Below are 15000 nucleotides of genomic sequence, written 5' to 3'. Positions count from 1 at the left end.
ACCGCTGGATCAGACGACGATCGTAACTTGTTGGATACGAATGTATCCGATGTATGTACGTCGTCCCTCTCTGATCTGTAGTAAGTGGGCCTACCCAAGATGCACACGATAATTTTAGCTTAAACCATGCCGAAAAGTCGACTTCACGTCGTGCATCGGTACAAAATTATTCAAGGGGCAAAATAAATTCACGAGAGTAGGTCCGATTACCGCTGGATCAGACGACGATCGTAACTTGTTGGATACAAATGTATCCGATGTATGTACGTCGTCCCTCTCTGATCTACGGTACGTGGACCGACCCAAGATGCACACGATAATTTTAGCTGACTTCATGCCGAAAAGTCGGTTCACGTCATGCATCGGTATCTTAAATCGCGCCGTAAAGTCGTTCACGTCATGCATCGGTATCTTAAATCGCGCCGAAAAGTCGGCTCACGTCATGCATCGGCGTCTTTTTTTTGTGCCACCGATGCATGACGTGAACGACTTTTCGGCTCGATTTAAGATACCGATGCATGACGTGAACGACTTTACGGCGCGATTTAAGATACCGATGCATGACGTGAACGACTTTTCGGCGCGATTTAAGATACCGATGCATGACGTGAACGACTTTACGGCGCGATTTAAAGCTATACCGATGCATGACGTAAACAAGATCACACCGATGCAGCACGTTAACATTAAAGCCCGCCTAATCCGATCGATGGAGGCCGTCTCGAGTGTCCAACTTGCTCACAAGAGCCGAGAAACAAACCGATGCATCACGTAGACAAGATCGTACCGAATGTTAACACAATCCAAAAGGAAATAATCTTAGATGAATATCGATTCTGATTATTGATTTTTCTTTCGCGATATTGATAGAAGACATCTGAATGAATTTCGAATTAATTCCGAAATCAAAAAAATATTTTCAATAAATTTTTTTTCTAGAGTACCTCGGTCTTTTCTATTTTTTTTCCAAGTTTCGTACGTCAATCAACATACATCCCAGAAAAAATCATCTCTCTAACTATCCTGGTTCAAAAGTTGTATCGGAACTTTTCACGTCGAAAAAGAACATAGGCGAAAAAGGACGTGAACATTATTCCTTATAAAAATCAAACCCGACCATGGATTTTGATTCTGATTGTTGATTATCGCTATTAGAACACATTAGGAGGCAACCAAATCAAATTTGAGAAAATTCCACAATCAGAAAATTTTTTTCGAAAAAAAAAAAAAAATTCGAGAACACCTCGGTCATGGCAAGTTATTTCCCACAATCCATTCCCCAATCAACGTACATCCCAGAAAAAATCATCTCTCTAACTATCCTAGTTCAAAAGTTGTATCGGAACATTTTCACGTCGAAAATATATCTCTAAGTCCAGACCGATGCACCACGTAATCTCGGGCAGACCGATGCACAACGTAAATGACGATCGGGACCGGGGCGATCGGTCGTATCTGACACCGCCGGCTCGGTTCTAACATCGTCAATGAGTCGGGGTTGTAAAAAAGGACGTGAACATTTTTCCTTATAAAAATCAAACCCGACCATGGATTTTGATTCTGATTGTTGATTATCGCTACTAGAACATATAAGGAGGCAACCAAATCAAATTTGAGAAAATTCCACGATCAGAAAATTTTTTTCGAAAAAAAAAAAAAATCGTAATCACCTCGGTCATGGCGAGTTATTTTCCGTATTTCATTCCACAATCAACGTACAACATAGAAGAAATCATCTCTCTAACTATCCTGGTTCAAAAGTTGTATCGGAACATTTCACGTCGTAATATCTCGCCAAGTCCAGACCTCGGCGATAGGTAGTATCTGACACCGTCCGCTCGGGACTGACATCGACTTGGACTCGGGCTGATGATGGGGAGGCGTTTAAGGACGTGAACATTTTTCCTTATAAAAATTAAAGTCGACAATGAATATTGATTCTGATTACTGATTTACGCTTTAAAAACACATTAGAAGGCAACCAAATCGAATTTGAGGAAATTCCACGATCAGAAAATTTTTTTCGAAAAAAAAAAAAATCCGAAAAATATTTTTCGATTCCGATTACTGATTTACTCTTTTAGAACACATTAGGAGGCAACCAAATCAAATTTGAGAAAATTCCACAATCAGAAAATTTTTTTCGAAAAAAAAAAAAATTCGAGGACACCTCGGTCATGGCAAGTTATTTCCCACAATCCATTCCCCGATCCACGTACATCCCAGAAAAAATCATCTCTCTAACTATCCTGGTTCAAAAGTTGTATCGGAACATTTTCACGTCGAAAATATATCTCTAAGTCCAAACCGATGCACCACGTAAACTAGGGCAGACCGATGCACCACGTAATATCGGGCAGACCGATGCAGAACGTAAACTCGATCATACCGATGCTTCACGTAATCTCGATCTTACCGATGCACCACGTAAACAAGGGCAGACCGATGCAGAACGTAAAGTAGATCTTACCGATGCACCACGTAATCTCGATCTTACCGATGCACCACGTAATCTCCATCTTACCGATGCACCACGTGAACTGGATCTTACCGATGCAGAACGTGAATTGGATCTTACCGATGCAGAACGTGAATTGGATCTTACCGATGCACCACGTAAACTCGATCATACCGATGCACCACGTAATCTCGGGCAGACCGATGCACAACGTAAATGACGATCGGGACCGGGGCGATCGGTCGTATCTGACACCGCCGGCTCGGTTCTAACATCGTCAATGAGTCGGGGTTGTAAAAAAGGACGTGAACATTTTTCCTTATAAAAATCAAACCCGACCATGGATTTTGATTCTGATTGTTGATTATCGCTACTAGAACATATAAGGAGGCAACCAAATCAAATTTGAGAAAATTCCACGATCAGAAAATTTTTTTCGAAAAAAAAAAAAAATCGTAATCACCTCGGTCATGGCGAGTTATTTTCCGTATTTCATTCCACAATCAACGTACAACATAGAAGAAATCATCTCTCTAACTATCCTGGTTCAAAAGTTGTATCGGAACATTTCACGTCGTAATATCTCGCCAAGTCCAGACCTCGGCGATAGGTAGTATCTGACACCGTCCGCTCGGGACTGACATCGACTTGGACTCGGGCTGATGATGGGGAGGCGTTTAAGGACGTGAACATTTTTCCTTATAAAAATTAAAGTCGACAATGAATATTGATTCTGATTACTGATTTACGCTTTAAAAACACATTAGAAGGCAACCAAATCGAATTTGAGGAAATTCCACGATCAGAAAATTTTTTTCGAAAAAAAAAAAAATCCGAAAAATATTTTTCGATTCCGATTACTGATTTACTCTTTTAGAACACATTAGGAGGCAACCAAATCAAATTTGAGAAAATTCCACAATCAGAAAATTTTTTTCGAAAAAAAAAAAAATTCGAGGACACCTCGGTCATGGCAAGTTATTTCCCACAATCCATTCCCCGATCCACGTACATCCCAGAAAAAATCATCTCTCTAACTATCCTGGTTCAAAAGTTGTATCGGAACATTTTCACGTCGAAAATATATCTCTAAGTCCAAACCGATGCACCACGTAAACTAGGGCAGACCGATGCACCACGTAATATCGGGCAGACCGATGCAGAACGTAAACTCGATCATACCGATGCTTCACGTAATCTCGATCTTACCGATGCACCACGTAAACAAGGGCAGACCGATGCAGAACGTAAAGTAGATCTTACCGATGCACCACGTAATCTCGATCTTACCGATGCACCACGTAATCTCCATCTTACCGATGCACCACGTGAACTGGATCTTACCGATGCAGAACGTGAATTGGATCTTACCGATGCAGAACGTGAATTGGATCTTACCGATGCACCACGTAAACTCGATCATACCGATGCACCACGTAATCTCGGGCAGACCGATGCACAACGTAAATGACGATCGGGACCGGGGCGATCGGTCGTATCTGACACCGCCGGCTCGGTTCTAACATCGTCAATGAGTCGGGGTTGTAAAAAAGGACGTGAACATTTTTCCTTATAAAAATCAAACCCGACCATGGATTTTGATTCTGATTGTTGATTATCGCTACTAGAACATATAAGGAGGCAACCAAATCAAATTTGAGAAAATTCCACGATCAGAAAATTTTTTTCGAAAAAAAAAAAAAATCGTAATCACCTCGGTCATGGCGAGTTATTTTCCGTATTTCATTCCACAATCAACGTACAACATAGAAGAAATCATCTCTCTAACTATCCTGGTTCAAAAGTTGTATCGGAACATTTCACGTCGTAATATCTCGCCAAGTCCAGACCTCGGCGATAGGTAGTATCTGACACCGTCCGCTCGGGACTGACATCGACTTGGACTCGGGCTGATGATGGGGAGGCGTTTAAGGACGTGAACATTTTTCCTTATAAAAATTAAAGTCGACAATGAATATTGATTCTGATTACTGATTTACGCTTTAAAAACACATTAGAAGGCAACCAAATCGAATTTGAGGAAATTCCACGATCAGAAAATTTTTTTCGAAAAAAAAAAAAATCCGAAAAATATTTTTCGATTCCGATTACTGATTTACTCTTTTAGAACACATTAGGAGGCAACCAAATCAAATTTGAGAAAATTCCACAATCAGAAAATTTTTTTCGAAAAAAAAAAAAATTCGAGGACACCTCGGTCATGGCAAGTTATTTCCCACAATCCATTCCCCGATCCACGTACATCCCAGAAAAAATCATCTCTCTAACTATCCTGGTTCAAAAGTTGTATCGGAACATTTTCACGTCGAAAATATATCTCTAAGTCCAAACCGATGCACCACGTAAACTAGGGCAGACCGATGCACCACGTAAAGTGGATCTTACCGATGCAGAACGTGAATTGGATCTTACCGATGCACCACGTAAACTCGATCTTACCGATGCACCACGTAATCTCAATCTTACCGATGCACCACGTGAACTGGATCTTACCGATGCAGAACGTGAATTGGATCTTACCGATGCACCACGTAAACTCGATCTTACCGATGCACCACGTAATCTCGATCTTACCGATGCACCACGTGAACTGGATCTTACCGATGCAGAACGTGAATTGGATCTTACCGATGCACCACGTAAACTCGATCTTACCGATGCACCACGTAATCTCAATCTTACCGATGCACCACGTGAACTGGATCTTACCGATGCAGAACGTGAATTGGATCTTACCGATGCACCACGTAAACTCGATCTTACCGATGCACCACGTAATCTCAATCTTACCGATGCACCACGTGAACTGGATCTTACCGATGCAGAACGTGAATTGGATCTTACCGATGCACCACGTAAACTCGATCTTACCGATGCACCACGTAATCTCGATCTTACCGATGCACCACGTGAACTGGATCTTACCGATGCAGAACGTGAATTGGATCTTACCGATGCACCACGTAAACTCGATCTTACCGATGCACCACGTAATCTCGATCTTACCGATGCATCACGTAATCTCGATCTTACCGATGCAGAACGTAAACTCGATCATACCGATGCACCACGTTATCTCGGCAGACCGATGCAGAACGTAAAAAAAAAGCTTACAGCACGCGGTGTTCCCAAGCGGTCACCCATCCAAGTACTAACCGCGCCCGACGCTGCTTGGCTTCAGTGTTCAATTTCAATTTTCAATTTCAAATGGTCTTTATTTGTCTTTGTGATAGTTACAGATATGTGCCTATATAGGCCATGTTAATCAACAATAAGGGTTTATATACAGTTCCTACCAGATAATTCTGGTATTATCAGTTACATTTCATATACATATAATAAAAAATTTTTAAGTAATTTCAGGGTGTTTGGGAATTTTTGTTTGATATCGTATATTTATTTATTTTATTATAATAGGGGATTTTCAGGAAAAATTTAGGAATAAAAAACCTGATATAAGTAATTTGGGGAGGGATGGGGGGTGGGTTGGGGATATATATACAGTTATGTACAGTTTTGACATTTACAAATTTTTTATATACAATTTTATATACATGTCTGGGAAGGGGTTCCCGTTATGCTAAACGGCGATTCTCAATTCAGCTAACGGCCGCCATTTGCTAGTCGTGGCCAGTCCCCATTTCTCGTAGCACCGTTCGTGTCGCTGTTGGGTCTAGTACCCGTAGGACCGATTGGTTGTTACGATAACAGGGCGATGGATACGCCATTCGCATTGGCTGCCGCTACCTTTCGTTGTGATTCGTCGTCAAGACATATTTTTCAAAATGTCGGTATGTGACATGGCCGGTCTTGGAAGATGGCGGTTTTCATAGGGGTTTTTGGGTGTTTGGGGTGGGTTTTTAGGGAGGTTTAAGGAATATGGGAAGGAATTGGTACGGGAGGGGGTGAGGGGATGCGTGGAGTCGCGTTTTCGTAATTTGTCTTGTCAGTGCGTTGGATTTACACTGGAATTCGTAGAAATCGCTAGATACTTTGTTTAGGTACTCGCGGATGGTTGGAATATCCGCGAGTTCATGTAGTTTGGATATCCTAGTGTAATACGGCTTGCTCAAGGCCAATCTTAGGATTTTGTTTTGAAGGTTTTGAATGGGCCTTATTGGAAAGGGCCTAAGGTGACAAAATGCCGGCGCAGCGTATGTGACTACTGGCCGGATGTATGTTTTGTAAATGAGCAATTTGTTTTTTTCATTCAGCATACTTTTACTGCACAATAGAGGATGCAGTATCTTTTTGATGGCGTATCCTTTATGGATTTGTGCTTTGATATGGCGGTGGAAATTTAGCCTTTCGTCCAATTCAATGCCCAGGTACTTAACGGAGCTTTTTGGAGCAATTTCCGTATTATTGATTTTTAATTTGTCTAAGATTACTTTTTCATTCCGTCTTCTGCTAAACACGATCTGCTCTGCTTTGGTCTCATTCAGTTTTATTTTCCATCTGTCGAAGTAATTGATAAGTACTTCGAGATGGTTTTTCAGCTCGCGATTGGCGTCTTCAGCGCTGGATGAGTGGGCATATATGGCCGTGTCATCCGCGAAGAGGGCGATTTTTGTTTTGTTATGTTTCGGGATATCCTGGACGTAGATATTGAATAATCTAGGTCCAAGGACTGATCCCTGCACAATTCCTGCTTTTATATTTTTGGGCGCGGATGTTTCATTCCCTACGCGTACTATGAATTTTCTGTTATTGAGATATGAGTAAATGGTCTTTATGAGGAATTTCGGGAATTTAAGTTTTATTAATTTGTAGGTCAGCCCCTCTATCCAAACTTTGTCGAACGCCTTTTCGATGTCGAGGAGGAGCATGACCGTGTGGTTTTTATTATTGAAACTATTTATTACGTCGACTACGATTCGGCAGATTTGCTGTGTCGAGCTGTGTTTTTCCTTGAAGCCAAATTGATGGTCATCGCGAATTTTATTGTTTTTCATTACATGTTTTATTTTTCCTAACAGGATTTTCTCGGTCAGCTTGCTGAGGTTAGACAGTAGACTGATCGGACGGTAGTTGCCGGGAGAAGTTGTGACTTTCCCGGCTTTGGGGATAGGGGTTACTACTGCTGTTTTCCAACAGCTAGGCCAGTGTTGAAATTTGAATACAGCGTTTATGATGTAGTTCAGTTGAACTATGGCCTTTCTGGATAGGTTCCGGATCAGTCTATTGTCCACTTCGTCCTTTCCTGGCGCTTTGTTTAGTGGAAGCTTTTTAATTTCGTCCCGTATTTCCGATGGATTTGTTAATAGATGATTTTCGGGCTTTACGAAGCGCTTCGAATTTATAAAGTCTTCCACTCTTTTCCGTATGTCTGCTTGTTCTGGACTATCGGTCTGGGATATGTGGTGAGCGGTTTCGAAGTTTTCCGCAAGTACGTCCGCTTTTTCTTTATCGGTGATGTAATTCGCGGAATTTTGGACCAAGATGGGAACTTGGGAGAATTTTTGAATACTGGATTTGACTGTTTTCCAGAGATCTTTGTTATTAGAATTTAGCCTGGAGATTTTCTGTTCCCATCTTTCGTTCTGGAAAATTTTTATGTGGTTTCGGATTTCGCGGGTGTATGAGTTTAAGAGTGTTTTATCGACTTGTCTTTGGTGGGATTGCCACCTTTTTCTGATTTTATTCCTGAACTTGATCAAGTCGATAATATGGGCTGGTAGTTTTTCTGCTACTTCAGCTCTCGGTTTTTTGGAAATTGTTTTATCGCGGGCGTACTTGAGGGCCTTCGTAAACTTTTCAATTTCCCGTTCGATGTCGGAAGCAGTTTCGATTTTATTGTTGATAGTTATTTTACTATCTAATATTGTACGAAATTTTGCCCAATCAGCGTTCGAATAGTCGTACACTAATTTTGTTGGGTTTCTTTCGCTGCTATAATTGACCGAGAAGATCACTGGATTATGATCGGACCCTAACTGACAACTCGCGTCCGGGATACTATTCAAGTTAATATTCTTAGTGAGTATTAAATCGATAGTACTCGGAGCTTTTCCATTGTCTGGAAAATGAGTGTGTCCGTTAGGGATGTTCAAAATTACGTCATCATTAGCTTCAAGGAAACTGAATAGACGATTTCCATTGGTGTTTCTGCAGTTGCAGTTCCATTCTTCGTGTTTAGCATTTAGATCGCCTAGAACTATTACTTTATTTTTCCTAGAAAATAGGAATCTTAGACAGTTGGTACTGAATTTGCGACTGGGGCTATTATACACCGCCGTTATGATTAAGTTGCCATCAATCTGGACGCTAGCGTTCTCTATTGTGCAGTTGATGGTAGGCAAAATGGTGGATGCGATAATATTCTTTACTAGTATAGCGATTCCACCGAATCCAGAGTTGTCTTGTCTGTCTTGCCTATATGTCTGGTATCCTTTAATGAAAAATTTGTGGTTGTTTTTCAGTTTTGTCTCGTTGATAGTCAGTATGTCTATTTGGTTGTAATTTAGAAAATTGGAGATCTCCAGGAATTTTTGGGAGACTCCATTCGCGTTCCAAGTCGCGATTTTTAATGACTTAGTCATTTAAATTGAGGAAGAATTCCAGTATGACGTACTTTCTTTCGGCGGGGCTTGCATTTTGCAGCTGCTGGTTGAGTCTTTTGACGTCTGTCAGTAGTTGTCGTATGTCCACGTATTGATTAAGTCTGTTGAACTCGCTTTTCAGCTCGTAAAACGCGTTTTGGAAGTTATTTGTGTTATTTGTGTCATGAGTTTTGTTTGTTGGGGGGGAAGTTGGGGTTTTGGGGGTGGTTTGGGGGTTGGCCATGCCACTTACCGGTTTTTGTTTGGCCTCTTGGGCCTTTCTCCTTTCTTCCCAGACATTCACGGCCGGGATTGGAGCTTCGCGGTAAACTTTGGGGGCGGCAGGGGCGGCGGTTTTGGCGTTCCTCGCCCTGCGGTTGCAGATGTTCACGTAAATCGCGCACTCGGTACTGTTTGCGGGGTGACTCCCGAAACAGTTCGCGCACTTTGCCGGCGTATTAATTGATTTTGGGCACTCGCGAGTCGCGTGATTTTCCGCGCACTTGAGGCAGTTTGGGGTCCTATGGCAGTTGGCCGTGGCATGTCCCCACATCTGGCAGTTGTGACATTGGATTACTTCCCTTTTTGTGTAGTACTTGTTCCACCGAACGGCTGTATAATTAATAACGCGGACTTCCTTCTGTATTTTCCGGAGCGTTATCGTATTTCCGGTGACGACCATGTACGCCGGTGATTTCGTTGCTTTTAGTTTGTGGATTTCCACAACCGGAATTCCTAGTTCCTGGAGTTCAGTTTTAATCTCTTCCAGGTCTGGATCAGAATCCAGTCCCCTCAGCGTAAAAGCATGGGTTTTTTCTTCCCTTGGGGTGTAAGTGTGGTATTTCACGTCGTTTTCATCAAAATATTTTTCTAGTTTCTTTCTGTCTTCTACCGTCTCGGTGTAGACGGTGGAGTTCATGGCACTGTATTTAATATAAAATTTGCCATTTATAACTTTCGTTATGTCGGCCACCGTTTTATTGTGTTTTTTGAAAACGCCGTTGACCACTATTGGCGGGGGTTTCCGTTGATTTTTTCTAATTTCATTGACTGCTGCATTGACTTCTACCTCATTTGGATTGAGGTAGTTAAATTTATTTTTGATTTCTACAGGGATTGTCTTTTTGTCCTTCCTTTTCCTGATAGATGTTGTTGGATGCGTGAAGTTTGGGTTTTCCACATCTCCAACTCGACTTCTCTTTTTGGCGACTCTCGGGGGGTCAGTTTCATTATCAGATGAATCTGAAGGGAGTTTCATTTCCTGGTCGTCCATCATTTTAATAAAGTTCTGATAAAATTTTTGAAATTCCTTTCAAAAAGGAATTCAAAAGCGGTCGGTTTCACGCGAAACTCGGCCGTTTCAGGGCCTTTCGGACCCGAGCAGGTAAAATTTCGTCACTCACTCAGTCTATTCTTGGCTCTGGAATGCGGCTTGGCGCCGTCTGGTCTAACACAACGGTCACTTTCACAGGTCAGTTTTAACGTTCACAAATTCCACAACTATCTCTACGGAGCGATTTTGGGTATAACCTCTCAGCACAGTGTTCTGACGAGAACTGGCAATTTCAGCGTGGTATGGCCGTAAACAACAAATATAGCGATATTTTCTATGATATCTCACTTTTTGGGAGCGGAAAGGACGTGAACGTTTTTCCTTATAAAAAATGAAATAACTTTTGGATATTAATTCTGATTGTTGATTTAAGTTTTAAGAACACATTAGGACATATCTCAATGAAATTTGAGGGATTTCCGAAATCGAAAAATATTTTTCGAAAAAAAAAAAAAATCCCAGAAGACCTCGGTCATCTCAAGTTTATTTCCATATTCTATTACACAATCAACGTACATCACAAAAGGAACCATCTCTCTAACTATCACAGTTAAATTTTTGTATCGGAACATTTCACGTCGGAATATCTCGCTAAGTCCAGACCGGGGAGATCGGTCGCATTTGACACCGTCCGCTCCGGTCTAACATCGTCTTGGAGTCGGGGTAACGATGGAGAGGCGTTTAAGGACGTGAACATTTTTCCTTATAAAAATTAAAGTCGACAATGAATATTGATTCTGATTACTGATTTACTCTTTTAGTACACATTAGAAGGCAACGCAATCAGATTTGAGGAAATTTCAAGATCAGAAAATTTTTTTCGAAAAAAAAAAAAATTCAAGAACACCTGGGTCATGGCAAGTTATTTCCCACAATCCATTCCACAATCAACGTACAACATAGAAGAAATCATCTCTCTAACTATCCTGGTTCAAAAGTTGTATCGGAACATTTCACGTCGAAATACCTCGCCAAGTCCAGACCGGGGCGATAGGTAGTATCTGACACCGTCCGCTCGGGACTGACATCGACTTGGACTCGGGCTAATGATGGGGAGGCGTTTAAGGACGTGAACATTTTTCCTTATAAAAATTAAAGTCGACAATGAATATTGATTCTGATTACTGATTTACGCTTTAAAAACACATTAGAAGGCAACCAAATCAAATTTGAGGAAATTCCAAAATCAGAAAATTTTTTTTCAAAAAAAAAAAAATCCGAAAAATATTTTTCGATTCTGATTACTGATTTACTCTTTTAGAACACATTAGAAGGCAACGAAATCAAATTTGAGTGAAATCCAAAATCAGAAAATATTTTTCGAAAAAAAAAAAAATTCGAGAACACCTCGGTCATGGCAAGTTATTTTCCACAATCCATTCCCCAATCAACGTACATCCCAGAAAAAATCATCTCTCTAACTATCCTGGTTCAAAAGTTGTATCGGAACATTTTCACGTCGAAAATATATCTCAGAGTCCAGACCGATGCAGAACGTAAACTCGATCATACCGATGCTTCACGTAATCTCGATCTTACCGATGCACAACGTAAACTAGATCACACCGATGCAGAACGTAAACTCGATCTTACCGATGCACCACGTTATCTCGGCAGACCGATGCAGAACGTAAAAAAAAAGCTTACAGCACGCGGTGTTCCCAAGCGGTCACCCATCCAAGTACTAACCGCGCCCGACGCTGCTTGGCTTCAGTGTTCTGACGAGAACTGGCAATTTCAGCGTGGTATGGCCGTAAACAACAAATATAGCGATATTTTCTATGATATCTCACTTTTTGGGAGCGGAAAGGACGTGAACGTTTTTCCTTATAAAAAATGAAATAACTTTTGGATATTAATTCTGATTGTTGATTTAAGTTTTAAGAACACATTAGGACATATCTCAATGAAATTTGAGGGATTTCCGAAATCGAAAAATATTTTTCGAAAAAAAAAAAAAAACCCAGAAGACCTCGGTCATCTCAAGTTTATTTCCATATTCTATTACACAATCAACGTACATCACAAAAGGAACCATCTCTCTAACTATCACAGTTAAATTTTTGTATCGGAACATTTCACGTCGGAATATCTCGCTAAGTCCAGACCGGGGAGATCGGTCGCATTTGACACCGTCCGCTCCGGTCTAACATCGTCTTGGAGTCGGGGTAACGATGGAGAGGCGTTTAAGGACGTGAACATTTTTCCTTATAAAAATTAAAGTCGACAATGAATATTGATTCTGATTACTGATTTACTCTTTTAGTACACATTAGAAGGCAACGCAATCAGATTTGAGGAAATTTCAAGATCAGAAAATTTTTTTCGAAAAAAAAAAAAATTCAAGAACACCTGGGTCATGGCAAGTTATTTCCCACAATCCATTCCACAATCAACGTACAACATAGAAGAAATCATCTCTCTAACTATCCTGGTTCAAAAGTTGTATCGGAACATTTCACGTCGAAATACCTCGCCAAGTCCAGACCGGGGCGATAGGTAGTATCTGACACCGTCCGCTCGGGACTGACATCGACTTGGACTCGGGCTAATGATGGGGAGGCGTTTAAGGACGTGAACATTTTTCCTTATAAAAATTAAAGTCGACAATGAATATTGATTCTGATTACTGATTTACGCTTTAAAAACACATTAGAAGGCAACCAAATCAAATTTGAGGAAATTCCAAAATCAGAAAATTTTTTTTCAAAAAAAAAAAAATCCGAAAAATATTTTTCGATTCTGATTACTGATTTACTCTTTTAGAACACATTAGAAGGCAACGAAATCAAATTTGAGTGAAATCCAAAATCAGAAAATATTTTTCGAAAAAAAAAAAAAATTCGAGAACACCTCGGTCATGGCAAGTTATTTTCCACAATCCATTCCCCAATCAACGTACATCCCAGAAAAAATCATCTCTCTAACTATCCTGGTTCAAAAGTTGTATCGGAACATTTTCACGTCGAAAATATATCTCAGAGTCCAGACCGATGCAGAACGTAAACTCGATCATACCGATGCTTCACGTAATCTCGATCTTACCGATGCACAACGTAAACTAGATCACACCGATGCAGAACGTAAACTCGATCATACCGATGCACCACGTAAACTCAGGCAGACCGATGCAGAACGTGAACTCGATCTTACCGATGCACCACGTAATCTCGATCTTACCGATGCACCACGTAAACTCGGGCAGACCGATGCAGAACGTGAACTCGATCTTACCGATGCACCACGTAAACTAGGGCTGACCGATGCATCACGTAAACGACGATCGAGAGGCGCGAAAGGACGTGAACGTTTTTCATTATAAAAATTGAAATAAATGATAAATAATGATTCTGATTGTTGATTATCATTTTTAATAAGCATTAGGAGGCAACCAAATGAAATTTGAGGAAATTCCGATAATAGAAAATTTTTTCGAAAAAAAAAAAAAATTCATGAAATCCTCGGTCATCGCAAAATATTTACCATATTCTGTTCGATAATCAACGTATATTTAAGAAGGAATCATATCTGTATCTATCTTGGTTCAAATTTTGTATCGGAACATTTTGACCAAAGTCCGAGCTTCGGCCGAAACAGACACCGCTGACCTGGCCTATCGATCGACCGAGAGTCGGGGATAGAGCGTAAGTGTTGTCTGGAGGGGAACCCTGTGCTCTCCTGACATATATAGGGAAGGTGGTCGCGTTGGGCGATGCAGAACGTTTGGATCGGGAATTATATTTTTGGTTCAGCTATTGGAATATGGTTTATTGTTGGTATATATTGGCGAAATAACGTTCTTACTGACTGGGGATATTCATAAAAATGAGTCCGGAGATTTTCAGATCGAAGTCCGAGTGATCCGACTTGGAAGGCGTGTTGGGTGGGTCGAGATGGCTTAGATAGATCAGACGAGGCGGGCTAAGTGTTGACGTCATGCATCGGTCCATTTTCAGATTGAGTCCGAGTAATCCGACTTTGAAAGAGTGTTGGGTGCGTCGAGACTGTTTAGATAGATCGGACGAGGCGGACTAGGTGTTAACGACATGCATCGGTATATTTTCTGATCGGAGTCCGAAGAAATCGGCCCTAGTAGGCGCAGCGGACGGTCGAGACGGCCTCGGTGGGTCGGATCGATCGGGAAAAGTTTGCTAAATCGTGTCTGGAGGGGAACCTTGGGTTCTCCTGACATATATAGGGGATAAGGTTTGGGTGAACGATTCTTCACGTAAAAGTTGAGTAATTTATTTTTCGATAAGCTTTTGGATATTGATGAGAAGTATATGTATATCTTCGATTAAAAGAATTCTTACCGTCTCCATGTATATTATATTAGATATATAAGAAATAGTTAACGTGATGCATCGGCCGATTTCCGGATCGGAGTTCGAGAGATGCGACTTTCGATGCGCGATGGGTGGTTCGAGACGGCCTAGATCGATCGGACGAGGCGGACTAGGTGTTAACGACATGCATCGGCGGATTTTCTGATCGGAGTCCGAAGAAATCAGCTCTAGTAGGCGCGGCGAACGGTCGAAACGGCCTCGATCGATCGGACGAGGCGGACTAGGTGTTAACGACATGCATCGGCGGATTTTCTGATCGGAGTCCGAAGAAATCAGCTCTAGTAGGCGCGGCGAACGGTC

At 41.2% G+C, this 15000-nt stretch overlaps 1 non-coding gene across 1 annotated transcript; it reads right to left on the bottom strand.

Annotated features, from left to right (window-relative positions):
- Positions 1-11994: 11994 nt before the first annotated feature.
- LOC123688382 lies at positions 11995-12113 on the bottom strand. Its single transcript, XR_006749907.1, has one exon. It is a non-coding gene; the product is annotated as a 5S ribosomal RNA (ribosomal RNA).
- Positions 12114-15000: the final 2887 nt, after the last annotated feature.

The sequence above is a fragment of the Harmonia axyridis genome, chromosome X (assembly GCF_914767665.1).
Source record: "Harmonia axyridis chromosome X, icHarAxyr1.1, whole genome shotgun sequence".
Lineage (NCBI taxonomy): Eukaryota > Metazoa > Arthropoda > Insecta > Coleoptera > Coccinellidae > Harmonia > Harmonia axyridis.
The sequence above is the reverse complement of the archived record's forward strand: the minus strand, read 5'-3'. Positions and strand labels throughout refer to the sequence as shown.